The 14,227-nt window shown below is 36.7% G+C and overlaps 1 pseudogene; it reads right to left on the minus strand.

Annotated features, from left to right (window-relative positions):
• Window positions 1-7,000: 7,000 nt before the first annotated feature.
• On the minus strand, window positions 7,001-8,568 carry LOC122060693 (annotated as a pseudogene).
• Between the last annotated feature and the right edge of the window lie 5,659 nt (window positions 8,569-14,227).

The raw sequence follows: 14,227 nt of genomic DNA on the forward strand, positions 1-14,227 counted from the left end.
GATGCCAGACTGATGTTTGCCGATATGATCTTTCCCTTTTGAAACGCTCCCTGTTCTTCTGAGATCAATCTTGGCAAAAGAGACAAGAGTCTTGAGGACATAATTTTAGATATCACCTTACAGTAGAAATTGCCCATACAAATTTGGGCGGAATCTATCTAAAGATGACGCCCCTTCAACTTTAGGGATAAGGGAAATAAAACAGTTATTTATGCCTTTTGGTAACCAGCCATTCACAACAAATTTCATTGCCCTACAAAGGATGTCCTCAACTATTTCCCAGGATTTTCTGAAAAAACCACTTGGGAACCCATCAAGACTAGGCGAGCTGGCTGGATCCAAGTCCTATACAGCTCTTTTTATTTCTTCCCTGCTAGGGAGCGTCCAAACTAGCCACTTCATCCTCACCCAATACCTTGGGAATAATATATAACAATTAATATGTATATTACCATTTTTCATCCAACGGCAAATATTGTATCTTTATTATCTAACGGCTAATAGATGCTAGCATACCTTATCCCTAGGTTATCTGCTAGCATGCCCATCCTTTTCCCTTATACCCCTTCACAAGGCCAAAGATTGCTTACATGAGCAATCTAAAGTTAAAATCAAAATAGCATATTTACCCCTGCTTTGAATGAGAATCTTTCTATATTCATAAGGATATTCAAAGGCTTTTTAAAATAAGTTACAATTTCAAATGTAACCTAGTCAGTTACATTCAGACACACCCGATAATCCGATATAGATAGCGAATGGATCAGTTTGCAATTCTTTAAAACTAAATCAAAGGAATGGTTCAGCTTGTAATACATTAGAACTAAGTGAACTAAAATCCAGGAAGGGCAGGGGCAGGAGGGATTGTTCGAGATAATGATGGCCAGGTGTGTGACTCATTTAGCATTTTTTTGGGAATAAAAAAGTCTTATGAAGCAGAGGTTGAGGCAGTCATCGAAGGTATTATGATGGCTAAGGCGATGGGTGCAAGGGGCATGTAGATAGAATCTGACTCGGCAGCGGTTGTTTTGGCGATCCAAAGGAACCATATCCCGTGGTTTATCCTCCAAAGATGGTTGGATGCTATCGCTTTCCTGGAATCAATCCCTTGGAAGATATCCCATTGCTTTCGTGAGGCAAATCCAATTGCAGATTTTCTGGCAAAAAAGGCTTCAAAATCTGGGAACTCAGAATTCTCGGTGTCTTTCCCAAGACACGTTGCTGATTATGTAGAAAATGATATCCTGGGCAGGCATAGCTTTAGATTCTCCTAGGGTGATGCTTTCTTTCTCTGCTGATGGCCATGCCGAAGGTGGAGTTTGATAGCGGCTCTAAGGGTCTCTGCTCTGTCCCTGTTTCCTCTTTATGATGTAATCCTTTTTTCTTAATATATTAATCCTTTAGCAAAAAAAAAAAGTGAACTAAAATCTTTAACTGCTATAATTTTAAGAGGCAAATGAAAGCTGTGCGGAAAGTATGTGAGTAGTAAGTTTCAAGTATTTGTTGAAAGATGTTATTTGTTTTCATATTCTTCTTTTTAATTTGGAGTTAAATGCTATATATATTTCACAATAAATTAATAGATAAATGAAGCTTGTGCACGAAGTATGTGATAACTAATTAAAGTTTCTGAATAATTAATTATGGAACGAACTATAGTTTGCTATATAAATCCACCATCTCTTCCACTGCTAATTCAACAAATCTGTGGCTGAGACAACAATGGCGAGGGTCAATAATGTCTTATTGAAATGGGTATTCTCCATGGCATTTGCTTTGTTGTTCATATCTCCAGAGCCTGCATTTGGTGATCAGGGGATTGCCGAAACACACCTTTAAATGATTGGGATAAGGTGCCACAAGACATAGCACCACTAGTATCTACAATCCTAATGATACATCATCTTGGGGAACAAGAATCAGAGCGGTTTTCCAAATTGGAGCCATTGGACCAACCAAGTGATCCTATTCGACCAAACGAATTGAAGATAGGTGGAGTACTAGAGTCTATAAATAAGAAATTTGCAAAAGCTGTAAACTGGGCAAAGAAACTCTACCAAGAGAATCCAAAAAAAGCTTTAGAGTGGGCAAGTCTCCACATTCTTCACCATTATATTCCTTGATTGGATATAAAACATATCATTGCCTTTGAAGTATAGAAATATTATATAAGGAATCATACAATAAACCATGCTTTCTCATTGGTGAATGGCAAACCTGTTTATCTTCTTTTTTTAACTATGGCCTTGATATCTTTTATATATATATAGGAAACAGGTTGAGTATTATGTCTATATATCTAGATATGTGTCTATCTCCCTCCTCCTCTTTTCAAAAAGTCCCTCATGCCCCTAGCTCCCATCCTCCTCTTTCATTGGTTGAGTCGTTAGCTCCAGAAAGCTGATGACATGTCTACCCTCTTCGAATTTTATGTATAAACCATTAATTAAACAAAAGAGATTTTTTAAGGTAATGAATCAAACAAAAGAGACAAAACCTTTCAAATCCAGATTGCCAATTTGAAATATGAAATAAAGACAAGAACATAATGCTTCAAACCACATTCAAGAGCATTTTTTTTTATCACCCTATGCATACCAAAAGTGGCAAAATGGGGGTGTCTAAACGAGATTGAATATGTTGCTCGTACGATCACCTTGTCATACGAGTGAGCATCAAACACATGTCCCTATTGCTTCTAAATATAACCCCTCATCATTCATGTAATGACAGGAAATGGGACAAATGTTGGATGCTTATCCATACGACTAGGTGATCGAACGAGCAACGAATCCATTCTCAGTCCATGCCTTAAAAAGAAGAATTTTATTGGTTTAGACTCAAAGATGTTTTTCTATTCTGAAACGGATTGGGCCAAATATCTTTTACTTATTCAAAATCAAAAACCCATCCAACCACTCATGGTTCATTTTGATTCCAATTTTAATGGCTAATTTTGTTTCAATTTTTTTTATATTGCAAGGTTCATCATTGAAACCTCACAGACACAGAGACACATATACCAAAAACACTTATGAGGAGGGCGGCTGAAAATCCCACTCACTAAAACTTCCTAGTGTTAGGGATGAAAGCAACATAAGTGACAAATAAAATCACTTGTGGTATCTCAAAACCAAAGCCATTTGGATCATCACATGTTCTATGGATGTCTCCTGGGCAAGGAGAAAAATCCTGAAATACCGTCACCTTTGTTTTTTATCACATCAAATCTATTATTGATGATTATTCGAATACCTATCTTTAGCTTGGTAATTGACACCCTAATGGAATTCTAATTGCCAAATATAAGGATAGAATTAGGTATGATTTGGTATCTTATAGGTTAGCAAAGGTGCCTTCCATTATGCATAATGGTATTTGGGATCCAGACCCAATACTTCAAATGATCCGATTGAGATATGAAACCAATTACTGAGCATCCGGTTGAAACCTAGAAGGAGTGGGGATGCAGTCTAATTGATAGCCAACTCCTCAGGTTGCTTTACTCTATAATCTGCCTGGAACTTGATTCGTGTATTGCATCGGTTGTCCCATGGAATAGAATGGTATGGTTCTCGGGTATTCCGAAGACATTCTTTTACATCATGGAGAGCTATGACTAACTGTCATCCCACCTAAGACTTTCTTCAGCACATAAATATTTCTATCCCTAATTGTTTGTCTATGTTGGAATTCTTTTGAAAGCTTGGAGCATTTTTTCTTTCAATGTCTTTTCTCAAAATCAATTTGGGGAAGTATTGTCCGAAAGCTCAGTCCCAGAATTATCTTTCTATTTGATAGAAAATGGAGATGGATTTTGAATGTCTTTAATGATAAAACTTCATGTGACTTTATTTGCCAAGTTGGATTTTGTACAACATTAAATCATATTCGGTGGGAAAGAAACAAAAGGAGATGGACATCCAAATTGCGGACTCTAAAGAGAATTCGGGATGCTATCACTTTTGAGGTAAGAAAATAGAATTTTTGACAATTGTATTGGTTGCCCTGATACAAGAAAAAATAGATTTCTAGCATCTTGGGACCTTCCATTATTCTCTCTCCCCCCCACCCCCCAATAGTTTTGATGTATCATCTTTTTTTTTTGTATTTTGGATCATTTTCCCCACCTTTTTTTTTTCCGCTAGAAAATCTTTATATTAAATGAAGAAAAATGGGAAAAATTTACAGAGCTACATCAAACTGAAAAAATAGATTGAAGCAAAAACAAAATCGGTTCCCTGACCCCCACCTTCGGCATTGCCATCAGCAGAGGAAAGAGAAGCGCACTAATCAAATCTGTAGTTTGGCCTGCCCTCGGCATCTCTTCTAATAAGATCCTTAATGTGGGTAGGGAAATCGATATTTGTGGCTGATATTTTCCCCACCTTTTGGTTATATCATCAATTTGTATTTGTCTCGTTTCTTTCCTCCCCTCATTTTCTTGCTCATCCGTCTTCTTTGCTTGTTTCTTCCCCCCCTCCCCCCTTTTAGTTTCATGGCTTGGTCGTTTCCTAAGGCTGGCTTGTTTTGTCTCGCACTTGTTGGGTTGGCTTCTGATGAGTAGGGATTTTTCCCTTGTTTAGCTAGTTTAGGCTTTGTCTATTGTAGCTGTTTTTTGTTTGTTTATAATATAATTAAAAAAAGAAAGGATAGCCTCGTCCTGCCTTTGTTCATCATTGTCTCGTTCCATCTGCCCTAGAGGGTAGGACATGCTAGCAAGTTACCCAAGAATAAGGAATACTAGCTTCTGTTGGTCGTTGCATGCTATCTGTTTAACCGAAATCATTGGATTTATATTTATTAGTTTAATCTAAAAAAAAATTTTGAGAGAGAGAGAGAGATAGAGATACGGTACGATTTCTCTTGGCATACGTATTCTCCATCCTTGTTGTGTCTCAATCGGTTGTTACAGAGTTCAAAGTTCAGTTCATACGCACCTTCTTTAATATTCAAAGTAATTCATTTTACTTAATTAGGTAATCCTCCCTTTTTGTTATGTTATTGATTAGCGTCAGCTGCAATTTTCTATTTAATGTATGATTAAGATTTTTTTTCTCTTTTTTGGGGTAGAATATGTTAAGTTAATGGGATAAGAATCATAACCTCATTGGATTAGGGTTTTATTGAATTTTATCCTTCCTGCCATTCATTGGTTATTAGGGGCATCCCAAAAACGTCTAGGTCAAAATATGGCTTTCAAATCAATTTCTGAATTAGTGGATGCTGCCAAAGGGAGTGGCGATGTCCATACGCAAAAAGGAAGAGACTCATAGAATGGAAGAGGCAAATAGAGCTTTTGCACAATTTTGTTAATCCATGAACAAAATCTATATAGACACATAGATCCATGGATCATACATCTCGACCGATGTAAATCTATGGAAAATTAAATCAATGAAATGTGTAGAATGAACTTTGATACTCAGTCATGTGCTCTCATGCCCATACCCAGGTGTGGTGAAATGACCAACCTACTACGTTAGTGCAGGGACCACACAACCAGGTAGCGTTATCTTTCCCTTATTTTAACTAAGAAGATTCAAAAACAGCCAATCCCTTTTATTTGCATCGGTTTCCATAAGATTTTTCCATAGACAGTCTGAAGCCAATCTTCTTAACACTACAAAAAAAGTGGTCTATGGCGGCGTTTTTAAATGCCGCCGTAGAGTGTGCAAATGCCGCTATATGTCTATGACGGCGTTTATAGAAAACGCCGCCCAAACACCACTGTATCCACCGCCGCAAAAGAACTACGACGTATTTTGCAAACGCCGCTGTAAAATCTTTTCAGCAGCATTTATTTATAAACGCACTAAAATACTTCGGTGGCATTTATTTATAAATGCCACTAAAATATTATATACAACGGCGTTTATTGTAATGCCACTATCATGTTACAACCGCCTTTATAAGAAGGCATTCCAGCGCTGTTAACTAATGAACGCGGGTGCATATAGTGGCGTTTATTACTAAACGCCGCAAAATATAATATATATATATATATATTTTTTAATAAATGAACATATAGTGGCATGTGTTAGTAAACAGCTAAACACCACTATAAGAAGTGTTTTTTTTATTTTAAAACAAAAGACCTATAGTGGCATTTATTAGTAAACGCCGCTAAATGTTTTTTTTCTTTTAATTACATATTATTGTTTATTTATCTCATTATGTAACCTGTTGAAGCAAATGCTTACATTCTTTGTTCTCATCCTGGATATCATAAAAAAATTGATAGATTTTCACAAGACAATACACAAGAATCTAATAAATGGCTATCCATTCCATACAAAAGTTCAATTGGAACAAAATAAACAATATTGTCATCATGGAGACAAAAAAATCCCATATCCACAGTAACATAGTAACATAATAAGTTTTTCAAAGTAAAAGTTCACAAGTCATGGTAGCTAGGTCAATCCTCAAGTCGATAAGTAGAAGACAAAATCCATGCAAGTACCTGGAAAAATAAAAAATACCAGTCAAGTTCTTGTTAAAGATATATAAAAGTTCCATACATTTCACAAGTAGCAATTGTTCACAAGTAGGTTTCTATTTTTTAGTTTTGTTACATAAGGATGTCACCATCCTTATCAGATTACACAGTTAATATAATTTATCTTGTGAAAGTGTGTGACTTGTGAGCTCATCTCCCATACCCTCCTCATTTTTCTCTTCTTTTTTATTCATTTTAGTGTTCAAAGTACTATTCACAATCCTAGAAAAAAAAATAATAATAATTCCATATGTTGTTGAAAATTCCAAGTTCATGATCAATGTTGAAGAATCCCAAGGTTTGGGACTATTCCAGCTTACATCTATTAAAATACTTTTTGGTGTTTTTACCTTGTTAGTCTTAAATCTATTAAATTACATAGGTTTAAAAGCAAGTTGATGGCAGCAAAAACTTTTGCAGGTAAACATTATATATATTTAAGGGCATTGTGAAATCCAAAAAATGAGGATGGAAAGGAAACATATGGGTTTTCAAAACTTACTTTTCTGGAAGGGGCAAAGTTGGATGTTCACGCCAAGCTTTTACAATCTGTAAATATTGAGCAATCTCTCGACTATTATATATCTTCCATTGGCTGAAGGAGTCCCAAATGCTAGAATATGAGCATCTGCAACATCTTTGACATTAACCCATTCATATGTTTCATTGGCAAATGTTTGTGCTCCTGCAGCAAATAAAACATTGGCACTAATGTCACAAGAATGACATTCTTCAATATAAAATATATAGTTGCTAGAGAACTTTCTTTTTTGAAAAAAAAAAAAAAAACACTTTAGGAAACATGTTATCTTAAAAAAGTTGCAAATCTAATTCTATGCAACATTCTACTAAATGTTATGGAATTATTTTGAAACTTCCAGTGTCAAATAATAGACTTTCTGCTACCCACCTAAGACTACGAGTGCAAACATGGTTGCAAAGACATACTACAGAAACCAAAGATACTAATTATACTGGTTTTACCGATTATCACAATATCTTTATCTATTACAACTTGTCATGTGGCAAACATCAGTGGATCCATGTGATAGACGACCCCACAACCATCTAATTGGTTAAGTTTTGGTCCCAAACAAGTAGGGAACTGTCTTTGTAAAATCCCCAAAATCAAGACTCTTGGATTATCTATGTTAAACTTTGCAAGAGGCTTTGGATAACCCGCATAATACATTCTCATTCATGCCTATAACCTATTATTTGGGATGTATTGGAGGAGAGGGATATAGGAGAGAGAAAAAAGGCTTTTGATTTGGGGGTGGGGGAAGAGAAAAAAGAACTTCAATGATAGGTTAGCATACCATTTATTAAGTTCCAAATTGCTTCAGCACTGGTATTAAGGGTTGGCTGTAAAAGAGGACCTATCACCATTGCTGGATTTATTGTAACCATGTCCATCCCTTTCTCTTTTGCAAATTTCCAGGCAGCTTCCCCAGCCAAGGTCTTTGAAAGTTCATACCAGAGCTATAATATAAGAGGAAAAAATCTCATTAGACATATTGGACCAGTAAATAAGTAATCTGCAAGGTAAATTTTTATTTTTAGTTCAAAAACATAAAGAACTTATTGCAAAACAAAATAAATTTGTGACAGAAAATATCAAAAGCAAAGGTAAGACATTATATGTAGCCAACTCCAAGACCTCAAGGGCCTATACAAGACTGCACAAATATACACACCTTAGACTCCTTGCAAAGCTTTGGATCTGAAAATTAACCAAGTCTCATCAATAACCACATCTGGCATCCAAGGTTTTCTATTAAATAAAACTGTAGTTAAAGAGGATCTTACAACCACTCTTTTAACAAATGGATTTTTTGCACAGGATCCAAGAACATTAAGAGTTCCCTTTAATGAAAAAGGAAACACAAAAAGTTCATAAACATCACACTTTTATGCATACAGAAGACAGAGTAAACAATATTAACTGTGAGTAAAAGCATATAATCATGCAGAACAAAGCCTAGGGAAAAGGGATGTGGGGAGGAAGTCCAGTGGAGTACCATAGGAAAAAGTTCTTTATTTAGTTGCAGTATAGAAAATAGCATTAATGCAAGTAAAGCTCTGAAGATTCATAGCTAAGTAAAGTTATAAAATGCAAATAGCAGTTAAAACTATTTCAGTGGCTGTCAAATGAATGAACCTGTGGATCCTTGGTTGCATAAGAAAAGAGGGATGCTGTATGAAAAACACCTCCACACCCATCAACTACAGAATCAAATGAAGAGACGGTTTAACATTAAAAATACAAACACTTATAATAAAGATACAATAAGAAGGGCAATACATCAAGGGCCAATCCATTGGTCCTCTGAATGGAGACTGTAAATTTATTTCCCCCACTAATTTGGAACTGATTCTGAAACATCAATAGGCACAAATTTCTTCAGACAAAAAACAATTTCTCAAGTACAAGATAATAAGCAATGTTTGAGATCACAAAAATCTGACAAAGTAACCATCAAGGATAGAATGGAATGTGGCATATAGTTCTATCCGCTGGCACATGATACAAATCATATAAAGCAAGGCTTCATATATCAAGTCCCTGATTTATTTCAATCTTGATCGGCCAATCCATTTCACAAAATTTTAAGGAAAGCAAGACTGTTGATCCTAGAAGCAACTACGATAGGATCAACCTGGACTGATACTAATCCAATCTGGCCGATCTGTGACGGAATTCATGGACCTCGAGTCCTCACTCTTTGATATAAAGCATTCCAAAATTCATAGAAATAGTACAAACAGTGAAGATAAAAAATTATCAATGGGTCATATCTGGTTCTTTTTCTTGGCCATTAATCTAGCACACTGCATGGTAGTCCTCCTTTCCCTTGAGCAGCATATGTCTCCTCCATATTTTGTTTTAATGAAGATATCTTCTAGGGTTAACAACTGTCTTACCAGATTGGAAAGAAGAAGGCATTAAACACATAACATTTTCAACAGGATAATGACATAAAGTCAGGTGAAGGAAATCATAGAAAGAGAGAAGAATCTGCAGAAATAAGCAAAAAGAGAAGATGTATTATACATACCCGAGGACTATAAGAGTCTCTCTGTTTTCTTGGATCTGCAAAGGCTTTCCGGTTAATCCGCTGCCTGAGAGAGAGAGAGAACAGAGACAAATTCCAACTAATTAGAAAAAAAGATTTAGGAAAACCCAGATTGGATCAATAATAGACCAGTAAAGAACTATTAAAGGAATCCATAACGTATCAAAATCGACCCTATGCTGATAACCTTCTGTGGTAAATAAGAAGAAAAACAGAAGATAGGAGGAATACCTGTGCAAAATCCAAAAACCTAGAAACCCCTTCCCCTTCAAACGATTTTCTTTAGACTTGGCACTTGGAGATTTTAAGTAAAATTTTAGCAGGAGAGTGGGCAAAGAGCGATGAGGGAGTAGATTGTAGCAGGAGAGTGAAGAGGAAGAGAACTAGGGAAGTGAGAGAGATTGCAGCGGGAGACTCCGTTCTCAGGTGTCCATGAATCATGAGCTTGAGAGACTTTGAGAGAGAAGTCCATATCCTAAAAATTTGGACGCGCAAGAGGAGCTGTGAAAAGTAAGGTGGGAGTGGTTTTTGGCTAGGAAAGTGTTTCTATTAGCTTAAATATAGTGGCATTTATTGTAAAACGTCCCAAATAATTGAGGTTACAACGGCGTTATGCATGATATGCCCCCAAATGGTGTTGCATACTGTGGCATCTATTTTAAAAAGCCCCCATATTGTTCCAATTTGCCCTCAAAAGAGTAGGGGGAAAAAAATGCAGAACCTCATCCTAAACAAAGAGTGTAGAAACGCAACGGGCAAGCGGGAGGTCCTACACCAGTACTCCCTGGATAAAACTGCAACCGAATATAAGACATCGTATACCAACAAAGTGTGATGCAAAATTAAAGGTTACCAGCGTAGCAAGTCCAAAATGAACCAGGCCTAACATTGCCCAGTTCTATTATAAAGAGGTTTAACTTGGCCTGGGCTTAGTTAATTTTAATTCCAATTGCTTTGCTCTATTTTATTTTAAATGTTTTAAGTTAAGTTCCAATTGAACTGGTGGTCTAGTGGTTAGAGGTGTCAATTGGTTACGCCGGGCCAGTCTCGGTCTGACTTAGCCGGGCCTGACTTATACCCTTGGACCGTGACCTACCTATTTAAGAAATGATTCGGTCTCGTGTTGGACTCGGTCGGGTTCTCGGCTTTAACCGGTCTTCTCCTAATCGGGCTATTGGGCTTTGAAAGGGGTAATGTACTAATAAATCTTAAACAGTCTTTAATTTTCTTAGATATAAGATATTTTAATATATTTTATTAAATCATTAACAATTTAGAAAAGATATTACATTTACTTACATTCAATAATTGATATAAAAAAAAATATATATGTACTCTATTATATCCAAAAAAAATCAAAATATACATATAAATGGTAGGGCAAACCGGTCGGGCCGAGTTGGGCTTGTAAGCAGGCCAGGCCGATTGGCCGCCCATCGGGGTTACCCCTTGCATCGTGTACTACTTGTTTATAAACGGGCCAGGCCTAAGCCCGACTCATTTAGTAATCGGTCCTGGCCTTCAAACGGTCGGGCTCGATTGATCTAACTGGTGCAGGCTTGTGATTGACATCCCTACCAATGGTTTAGTCAAATTATTTTCTTTTATTTTCTTGAGAGTTTCAAGTTGGTTCCACATTATTTTTGGCTTTTAAAATGAATGGTGTAGCTTGTAAGGGGGAACAACTAGGGGGTTTCCTATCTTATTTTGAACTCTTTTTTATTTTCTATTATAAATAAAGAAAAGGGGAGTGGCGAGCATGTGGCTCAACGGTTAAAACTTGGAAGCTGTGTACATTTGCCCCTCCCAGACCTTGCAATAGAGGGAGCCTCGTGCACAAGGTTCGATAAAAAAAATATGTATATATATAGCCGACAACAAATAGGGCATCAAATCAAATCACAAATCTTAAAAAGGGGAGATTAACTAGCTAGGGTTGAGAGAGAGAGACCAAGGAAGTCGATTTAAGCATGTTGGTCTCCTATAGATTATGGTTATAACTTAGGACAATGCATAGTATGGGGCTAGGCAACAAGCGAGAGAAGCGAGGGTTTAAGGGCATATGCCAATTTCTGATATCTTCACAACTTTAATTAGGGAATATCAATAATACCTTTCGCTTCTTTATTGGAAAAACAACAAAATTAATATTTTTGTTCCATGACATGATTTCTCTATGGTAACTTAATAAGGGCATTTTGGTCAACTTGTGTGAGAGAGAGAACGGTAGAGCGGGCAAGGAGTGGTGAGAAAGATTTGATACATGGGCTATAAGAACGTGCAGAGGTTATAAGAATGGAGGAGTGGGAAGGGAATAGGGCTTGATTTTTGCGTGGGAAAGGACAGATATTTGATGATGTTAACACATAAACACTACATTATATATTCTATACAGTTGTGGCGTCAATATGGGCCCGCGGGACTAGTCAAGCCGAAGGCCTGAATGCCCGTTGTTAGCAAACAAAAAAAAATGGTACGAACATGATTTCACCTTCCTCATTGTATTATAATTTATAGGGGCATTTTATCAAGAAAAGCCTCAAAATATTTTTATATACTGCGGCATTTAGTAGGAAATGCCTCCAATGTTATTATGTGTACAGTAAATACACATGTATATGGCGGCATTTATTACTAAACGCTTCAAATATTTTTATATACCATGCCGTTATGAAATAAATGCCACCAATAGGATTATATACTGCAGCATTTTTCAATAAACACCCCTAAATACTCATATATACGGCGGCATTTATTACTAAAAGCCTCAAATATTCTTATATACTACGGCATTATTTCATAACGCCGCCAAGAGGATTATATACTGCAGCATTTTTCAATAAATGCCTCCAAATACTCATATATACAGCGGCATTTATTACTAAATGCCTCAAATAGTCTTATATACCACGGCGTTATGAAATAAACGCCGCCAAATATTCATGTATATGGCGGCATTTAGTAATAAATGCCATTGTATATAATATACAGCGGCGGTCTATACAAAATGCCGCCTATTGTGTTATATAAGACGGCTTTTGCTGAAAAATGCCGTTGAATGTTTATATTTAAAGGCATTTGTAGGAAACGCCGCCAAAGGCCCCTCTCAAATGCCGCCATTGACCACTTTTCTTGTAGTGTAATTAGATTTATGGGAGAGGGGTTGCATGATGTCAAACTGCATTTTCCCATCAATTAAAGGTGGAAAATCAAATCATCCAATAAGGGTTTCACTAGGGTCATGACATTTTTTTTCCCTCATATTTATAGACCAAAACAAAAGCCAACATAAAAATGCATCATGTACATGGCCTGTGTCAAACTATCAAATGGTAGTCAATTATTAATAAAAGGGTCACAGCAAAACTTGAAAGCTTCATTAATCCTTACATATCAGCTCATTTTATGTTTTTGGCCTATGATTTAGGTAGACAATTTATCAGAAGTGATAATGTTTGGTTTATCATTGTATAGGGTTGTCTCAGGCCTAACACAAGGGAGTTTGGTCAATAGGACTTTCAGCCCCTAACTCCTAGTACTCTTATACGTTTTAGGTATTTAGGTGTAAGTCCCCCCCCCCTTTCTTGGTTTATGAAAAAAAAATATTTGAGGGAGCTCAGGGATACACCAAACTCATATAAGGGGTGGAAACAAAGGAAAAATGGAATCCAAATCCAAACTGTACAGTCCTTCCAGTGGGATGGGAATTTCTGGGAGAGACATGACATGGACCGAGCTCAAACTTAGCCTTAACCTTAACCTTGAAGGATATGGAATCAAGGATCTAAAAGAAGGATTTAGATTTTCTACCCAACATTGAAGGTTCTTCTCCATCCAAAAGTATATATGGTTGCACAAAAAATCATCTTACTATAGGAGTCCATACAATTCTTCCCGCTGAACTTCTTATTGATTCAACCCCATTCATGCTCAAAATTCAAGATAGGTATAGAAACTGGGCAACATTTGTTAAGAATGTGGCCCAAAATGGTGGGAGGAGGAAGGGTGCCCAAATAAGAGATGATTGATTTTTTTTGCAACATTCCAACAAAGGCAGCAAGAGGAAGAAAGAACGTGTTTGGCAAAGGAGGTCTCTCCAGGCACTGAAACTATATATGGCTAAGAATATCATGATGATGGAACCAAATCACTTGGGGCCAAGGAACCCTAAGGGCCTCTAGCCCTCAAAGATTCCAATCAAGACCACAAGGATGCCAATTACCATGCCAAAATAGGGTTCATGCTCCATCATCAATTTTAGACTTGATAGAATGGGCAACCAAATGTCTATATTTTAAAATCTTCCTCTAACTCTAGGAGACATGGGGCATCCTAAGGTCAAGAAACGTTTCATATCCAGTCTCTTCTAAGAAACCGAGAATAACTATTTCACCCAAATATTGTCATGTTTATAAGCTAGCCTCCAAATCAGCTTTATTTTTTCAATAATATTGATCTCCTTTATCCTTCTAAGACCAAAACCCCTTTTCTCTTTCGCATGCAATGTAATTGGCGGACCACCAATATTATAGAGAAATTTTTTATTGTCGGAACCTTCCTGCATAGGAGATCAACGCACTTGAGAGCGGATTAGATCCTCAAGGATGAGATATGATCCACCGAACAATCAATTCTGTGTAAATTCCAT

This window comes from Macadamia integrifolia, chromosome 14 (assembly GCF_013358625.1).
Source record: "Macadamia integrifolia cultivar HAES 741 chromosome 14, SCU_Mint_v3, whole genome shotgun sequence".
Classification (NCBI taxonomy): Eukaryota; Viridiplantae; Streptophyta; class Magnoliopsida; order Proteales; family Proteaceae; genus Macadamia; species Macadamia integrifolia.